The sequence below is a fragment of the Amblyomma americanum genome, chromosome 6 (assembly GCF_052857255.1).
Source record: "Amblyomma americanum isolate KBUSLIRL-KWMA chromosome 6, ASM5285725v1, whole genome shotgun sequence".
Classification (NCBI taxonomy): Eukaryota; Metazoa; Arthropoda; class Arachnida; order Ixodida; family Ixodidae; genus Amblyomma; species Amblyomma americanum.
The window spans coordinates 69677541-69685753 of NC_135502.1; positions in this window are offsets into that span (position 1 = coordinate 69677541).

Here is an 8213-nt window from a genome sequence, read left to right on the forward strand (position 1 = left end):
CTGTTATCCGGCTTCTTTAAAGTGAAATGCTTAGAATATAGGCCTTTGACCCCAACTTGTGAAGAAGACTATGATGGCGATCTTTTTGTCTTGTCTAAATAAGCAGATAAGATGTGCCACCGCCGTACAACCCGCTTTGCTCCAATATCTCATAGATGCGAAGCTTGGCTACCTGCAAGTGAGACTTATTTTTTTAAAACGAAGCCATTCATTCGGAAGCAAAGACACAACTCATGAACGAAGCGGCAAATGCCCCTCAAAGAAGGCCTTCCAGCCAATGGTGTCGACCAATTTGCATGACCACGGACTAGCCACGACGTCATTAAAATCGGTCGACGCCATTAGCTGGATGGCCTCCTTTGAGCGGGCATTTACAGTTTCGTTCTGGATAACGCTCTTAATTGGGCTAGTTGGCTACTGAATGCAGATATAGCAACTAAAGCAAACAGACATTACCATGTCCCCTGTCGTTTATCCCCTGTCTGCGTCTTTCTGTGCTAGTTCCTATGTCTGGATTCGTTCTTAAGTTTTATTCGAGTGCAGTGGAGAATACAGGAATCAAATCAAATCGAGAATACAACACATAGTCCCGTCAGGAGTGCAAGCCACGATAAAAGAAGTCAATGCTTGACCAATGGAAAGAAAGGTGTTCTAGTGCTAACGCTGGATACGAGCGCAAGCTATTTTTCTGGACCTTAAAGATGTGAAAAGTAGTGCTCCAGTAATGGGACACGAACCACAAACCATAGCTCCTAGTAGCTAGCACAAAGCTTGTGTGTTTTCATTGAGGGAAGTGCGTTACGAGCTACAAAAATAAAGTCGAAGCAGAAAGCAGCGGATATGGTTTTTTTATGGCTTTATGGGGTTTAACGCCCCAAGGTGACACAGGCTATGAGGGACGCCTTAGTGAAGGGCTCCAGGCAATTTCGACCAGCTGAGGTTTTTTAAAGTGTACTGACATCGCACAGTACACGGGCCTCTAGCATTTCGCCTCCATCGAAATGCGACCGCCGCGGCCGGGATCGAACCTGCATCTTTCGGGTCAGCAGCCCAGTGCCCAGCCCAGCGCCCAGCGCCCAGCGCCCAGCGCCCAGCCCAGACACCACGGCGGCCCGAACGAACTTATTTCGGTGAATTTGTGCCCTCAAAGGAAACTAAACTCGGCGGCGGTGATAGCAGCGAATGCGCTCAACGGCGGTAGGCGATAATAAGAATGCACATAAATGTCGGCTACGTTCAATTTTACAGGTGTCTACTAACATCCGAGATGTGGTGCCTCAACAATCGACCACAATCTCGAACGCCGTAGAAAGTGTTTCGTGCGGTCACAATCATTCCCGAGAAATCTGGTCGCTTCTAGCGTGGCGGACGAAGCGATGAGGCCGCGTGCCGCTTTCGATGAAAAAAGAACAACCAAGCAAGAAAGAAAACTTTCAACGATTCAAAGCAATATAATTGTGTTGTTTTTACTGAACTTCGATTGTTATTTTAGTTACGGTAGTTGGTGTAACCGTAGCTTGGTAAGCGCGGGGAAAGAGGCGGAGGAGGGTATGGCGAGAGTGGTTGCATACGCAACAGGAGGGTGAATTTTTTTATATATAGAGAATGGTTTGCGGGGAAGTAAGAGCAGAACAGCGAGAGAAGAGGATTGTTGCAGGCTTCGTCTGCGGTGTGTGCTCTGACTCTTCTTCCTGGCAAAGTGCCTTAAACGTAGGCGAAGCTATCAGCATATAATGCCTCTTTAAAAGACCAATCCTGGCATTATCTTATATTGTCTGGCTTCCCTTTACAAAACAACACGTAAGGAAAGTCGAACAAATACAGTCATTTTCAATAAACGTATATGTAGGCAGGCTGATTCACCAATTGACCTACTCAAAAGAGCTGGTGCTTACCATGCAGGAGAGAGGCAAACTAGCACGTCTTAGATTCATGCAGCGGCTACTCAAGAATCAGCTAAATATTGATAAATTTAAATTTATGTCAATTACAGGTACCAGCCACACGAGCTATAAGCACTCGAACACGTTAAACCAGTACACATTACGTACGGACCCACAGCTTTAAACACTCATTCTTCTCGCTTAACCATACGTGAATAATATACCCTTGAGTCCTTGACCCACTCATCACAAGCTGCTCCTCGTTAAATACTATCGTAGCCCTTGTTGAAAACATGTTAGAGAGGAATAAGTGCAGATGTAGCCGTTTAATCGTTGCGGGAAACTATTCGCATCTTCTACAGCTACAGATGGTTTTCACTGCCTGAGTATGCTTGTCACACAGAAGTTGTTCCACCGTTAGTTTTGCTATATTACGTTTATTCAATTCAGTATGCTGAGTCCTTGAGATCTATTTTTTGTTTACTGCTAACTTTTCTGCTGTTACTCTGTGTGAGCGAAAGTTTGTAACCTATTACTCCTATTAATGAGTTATTTCGTAATCACGTTACTCCCAAGCGCTGAGTGCATACCTTTGTAGTATGCCAAATTGCTTTATTCTGCTTATTTATTAAGACAGCACGTCAAATTATGCACTTCCTTTTTAATCCCAATGGGTTTGACAGTAGATACAATAAATAAATAAATAAATAAATAAATAAATAAATAAATAAATAAATAAATAAATAAATAAATAAATGTGCCACTCTAGGAAAGGCTCAATGGTAGTGGCGCGGCACACCCGTAGCGCCGGTCTGGAGACGAGTGCAGGTCTAGGATCGAGTATGCGTGGCGAAACTAAACAATTTTGGTCTAAATTTGGCCACGGCTTGGTTAAAATAATCGTCGAGAGCCGACACTGGTCGTAAATCTTACGTGGCGGTGGCGGCTGCTTAGTGCTGACGCTTCCTACGTTCTGGAAGCACGAACCTCGTTCGAGACGGCAGCTGATGGTCCGCCTCCTTCGCTTCGTCGCTCGTGCCGCTCTCGCTGCTGCCTTGCTTTCCTAGCATGAACCTTGTACAAAACGGCAGTTGAAATTACATTACTTCTCCAAACGCTGCCGTCCTGCAGAAACCGTTATGTGGGATGCTTCCCTTCGCCACGCGGGGGATGGGAACTTTGTATTATACTATGACCAATTATGTTTCAGCAACAAGTGTCCGCTAACTGAGAGTACTGATTTGTGGTGTGTGCTGCGGAAGCCTGCAATTGAATTAGCTTCTAAAAAAAATTACACGTGTGGTTGTTGCCAAAGCGCGCCACTGAGACAAAGAAAGGAAAAGGCGCTTTATTCACAAAATTATTTAATGCCAACTTTCTCGTCGTCTGCTTCACAAAAGGAAATTACTTGATGCTTGCCCAGTGACTTGGCGAATGTCAGCGTTGGCTGGTGGTGATCATGTGGTGTCGTTTACGATTACCCTTTCTGTTAAGCACTTGTGAGGCTGCGTTTGATGAGAACCCCACCTCTTATAGTGGGATGATGCTCGCTTTGCGATCCGAGAAGTGCGTCGTAATATTCGAGATGAACTTTGCACTCCAACGCCGACTGAACCTGGGCCAACAGGTGACGCACGAGGATGGCGTTGACGAAGAGAAGCGTCTGGGCCTTCCTAAGCGTTCTCGGCTTGTGCATGGAATGGCGTTCGTTGGCGAGTCACAGGAGGATACATGTGCGCGGGCACTTCCCCGGTGTTGAAATTGAATGCGCTTGAAGTACTGCTCAATGTGACATGGATAGAACGGGGAAATGAGATCGACTGTGTCGGACAGCATGCATGATGGCCTGGGCGATCTTAATGAAGTAACTGACGCATGCACAACCGCGATTATCGTTCAGCAAGGTCGCGGGGTGATCCAGAGGGACCGTAGAAATGCGTGCAGGAGGTGGTAGTGTATTTTCGATGCCGACAACGCGAGAAAGGCAGTGAGGGCTTGCCGAGATGACGAATGAGGACGAAGAGCTCCTTCTTGCGTCGTTGTGATGGGGTTCAGGAAGACCATGTTCATTTGCACTCAGGCGCGATACTGAAGATCCTTCACGGCCTTGTACTGAACGCGGAAAGGACTGCTCCACACAGAGAACATGGTCACGTGATAGCGAACTCCCGTGCAAACGGCTCGCGATTGGCAACAATCCAACCATACGCGTCACTAACAGTTTGCGCTGTAAAAAGTTATACCAGAAACACAGAGGCTGCGATCGACGTCTGCACTCGCAGAATATTGTAAGCTGCGTATTTATGCTTCTACATCTCGCCACGAATTCATCCTCCTTGACCGTTGGTTTGTTCGCGCTCAGATTTCGAGCACAAATCGCGCATTTTGCGATCTTGGTCACATAGCAATGAATTTTAATCTGTACATTAAGCTGCAGGGTACACGCATCAGAAATGGATCTGAGGATCACAGCACCTCCGAACAAATTTGCACAAAGAAACACGCAGAAGGGGATTCACCAGGTTTGCCTTTGCCACAGATCCTCTCGACTGGGGAACCTTGAGTTCATCCAAGTGTGCAACCATGATCCCAACAGCGGCAGCGTTTGGGCTTGTTGGTTAGCCATATATATAGGTCGTGAGAGTGCTCAAGAACACAGGGACACAGGAAGAGACGGACACAGAGTGCGCTTACCTCCAACTGATTTTATTTCATGCGAGAAGCGGAAATTTATACTCTTGGCTTTTCACCTGCGCTTGCTTACAAGGCTTCAAGCACAGAGTGATGAACGGTGAATTTTTATCGAATCTCTCCGGAACACGATGGAGGATAAACCATCTCTTTGCCCGCCAACAGAATTCAAAGAGTGCTTACGCAATCATCCCCACCATACAAAAAAGTCCTATGGGCGTCTATGGAAAAAGCTATGTCCGCCTATGGCCTTTTATGAACGTCTATAAGCACCTATAGAGGTGCTTATTGCCAGCTATTGAAAAATCTATGCCACTAAAGCTATAGCTTTGGAACCACACAATTGTCTTAAGCTCTCTATAGAAAAATATATCAGCCTGTATAGACAGCTATAGACAGAAATAGGAAAGGTCTATAGCTATTTGGGCTAAAATTCTATAGCCAGCCATAGGACATTTTTGTATGGGCCAAATCGCGCTATTTCCATAGCTTCTCTCTTTTCGCAATTCGCAAGGATGATTGCATAAGTGCTCCTTCAGTTCTGCTGTCGGACAAAGAGATGCTTTATCTTTCATCGAGTTCCGGGGATATTCGACAAAAATTCACCGTTCATCACTCAGTGGTTGAAGCCTTGTAAGCATGCAGCGCAGGCGAAAAGTCAAGAGTATAAATCTCCGCTTGTCGCATGAAATAAAACCAGTTGTAAATAAGCGCACTGTGTGTCCGTCTCTTTCTGTGCCCCTGTCTTCTTGAGCGCTTTCACGATCTAAATATGATCCCAATTTACACACCTTTACTGCAGCAGAACAAGTAGCCTCAAAGTTAAGACCAAAAATTGTCTTGCGAAGAAAAGACATGACCGTTTAACAAACTTTCACCAAAAAAAAAATGGGGTGACACAAGTGACCTTTCCAGACCTCTACGGGCCCCTTTTTCACATATAAAACGAAAAGAGGATCCGCCGGACAAGGGTCCCGTACGAGTCCCAAAACATTATTTGTTTTAGCCCGTTTTTCTTACATTTGGTATTGCTTGTTTCACGGTCATTACAGAACAAGTATTAACTGCAATAATGATGACTCAGAAAATAATTTCTCGGTGCTTGCAAGCGACGAAGTTTCACGATGACAAGAGCTTGGTAGAATCTTACCTTTCGCATGAGTATCTGCAGTGCTGTGGTCGCAAAAAAAAAAAAGCGTTAATGCAACTAGAACTTGTATACGAATCCTTTCGCACACTCAACTCGAACAAGCAAGGCGTGCCTTAAATGTTGCCTTGTCTGATGCGGCACATACAGTGTGTGCGAAGAAAACACGCGTTTCTCGAAAGCGACTCGAACGACCTCTCTCGGGCGCAGCAGTAAAAAAAAAACCCCTAAAGCAAGAAAAACCGGAACGGGGATCATATTTAGTAGGTGTATAGAAGCCTACAGACAGGACCAGTCGATGGCAGCTTCCTTCGTAGGCTGCAAGAAGGAAGTTTTATTACTGAACTGCCCGAAACGCGTTGTTACGGCCAGTCTGTGTACGTCAAAAGTACTTTGCTAGACTGGCGTTTAATAATGAGTAGCAATTAGTCAAGTCAGCGCAAGCCAGAAGAGAGAGAGAGTTTTTGAATGAGGCGTACAGCTTATTCGAAATACTGCAGGGCTCGTCACCCTGCACGGAATTTATCTATAAGGTGCACCAGCCGAAGTGAATCACAGCAGAATCAGAAGAAGAGGACGACATTAGTTGGTATGTTGACAGATTCTATGCCCAGAGTTTGTCTCCGAGCGAGCTTGCAGTCTTTGCTGGTCAACCACACAGGTCTGGAGGCAGGGAGAGATTTCTTCTTGATTTTGAGAATTTTTTTTTATTGTGAGCAATACTATAAAATATTTAGGGAGGAGGGTGCAGCCTTATGCAAAATTAACATGCCTCATGGTGAGTTGGTTGACATTGTAGGAAAACAAATTCTGTACTGCCTGAATGGCGTGTGTAAAGTTGTCGTTTGTGCCCTGTCAGGGCAGTCAGTGGCCATCGTACCGTGTGAGTGATTCTTGAACGGAAACAAATGCGTAGTTGAGGTATTAAAGTGCTTTGAGTGCACTTGTTTTCTTCTCTCGTTGCATAGATTTCTGTTCACTGGGGATGCTTGGTGCGCGGTCAGTGTACTCGCATAAGCCAACTAGTTTGCTGTTTCGCTTACAAGCATACCCATGTGACCTGAGCTGCAAATAATTTCGCACCACCTACACTTGTGCTCATACAAGATGAAGGCTTCTATGGGGAGTGCGTTATTAATGACGATGTTTCTGCAGGCACCTTGTGAAGCTACAATTTCAGCTCACTTAATGTTTTTGTATCTCGTTTCTCTCAATGAACGTGTCCATGACTGGTGAGAGACGATATGAAAAAAAAAAACAACTGGTACAGAGCGCAAAAATTAAACTGAAATGAATTAGTTAATTTTTATCTAGTAACTACGTATTAAACCATCGGAGCTCTGAGAAGCATTTTGATTAGTGAGTTGTGGAGAACCAAAATAAATCCCAGCGGCGTGATTAATGAAAAAAATAGCTTCATCTAGTTATTTTTCTCTGGTCTGAACGAATCGCGCGAAAACTCGTAGAAGAACATGGAGTAGGCCACTTGCGCTGACTGATAACGACTGCGGCTGCGCGAACTTGGATGCGTCATGTCAACAGCCCGTGCACAGGCTCTGGCTCTGCGCATTGTCTTCCAGAGAACTATCCGATTTCACAAGCTTTCTTCACAGCGAGAAATCCGAACTTCCCCGATAAAGCTACAAGCACAAAAATTTATTTGTTGTTTTTTTCTTGGTGATCTAAAATTTCTTAAAATAGTCCCGCTGTTTCCAGCGACCGAAGAGTTGTCAAACTATATTTAAAAAATTGTTTTCTCTTAAAATGACTTCTTGGTTGCCCTTGGTGATGTAACAATACTGTTTAAATTAATTCCTGCAAGCTATATCTGTTTTAGTGCCATAGCGTCATAGCTTTCGTTCTGCGGGAAATCCGGTGTCAACTGTGTCGTCGGCGGCGTTGTGAGCGGAAAAGCAGGCGGCCTACTTGTCACCAAGGTCAAGTTACTTTGCGACGTCATCACAATCTGTCCATCTTTGCAGGCGGCACTTTTCAAGCCAGCGTTTCTGCTGTCTTTTCCGCCACGCTCCAAGCATCATGTCAGTGTGCTGAATGCAGAGATTGAATTTGAATCTGGATTTGAAATCAACGATTTTCCGAAAAAGGTTGCTCGGGGAGAGAAACCTGGGTCTCGCAAGCCCCACCAGTGGCTGTGTTTGAAACAGCTACGTGTCGGGGCAGTGGCGCATCGATTAACCGCTGCACCACAGCACCAGGAGTGGTATGATGACTCCCCACGATCTATGAATTCAAAGTATATAATGAGCAATTCCGCATATAAGGGCATGTAGGCAGAACCTAAGCGAAGTGATACGCAAAGAGGGCCACTGAAGGGGCCCATTAACGCTTTCGCGTTATACCCTATCCCCTCAGGTTTTTTCTTTAACTGCTGGTTCACGTTGGTTGGGAGACCCTGTGTGTGCTGTAAAAGTAGTCACCAACGCGAGCTGGCAACACCGCACGAAGCGAAACGAGCATACACGATGAAGGCA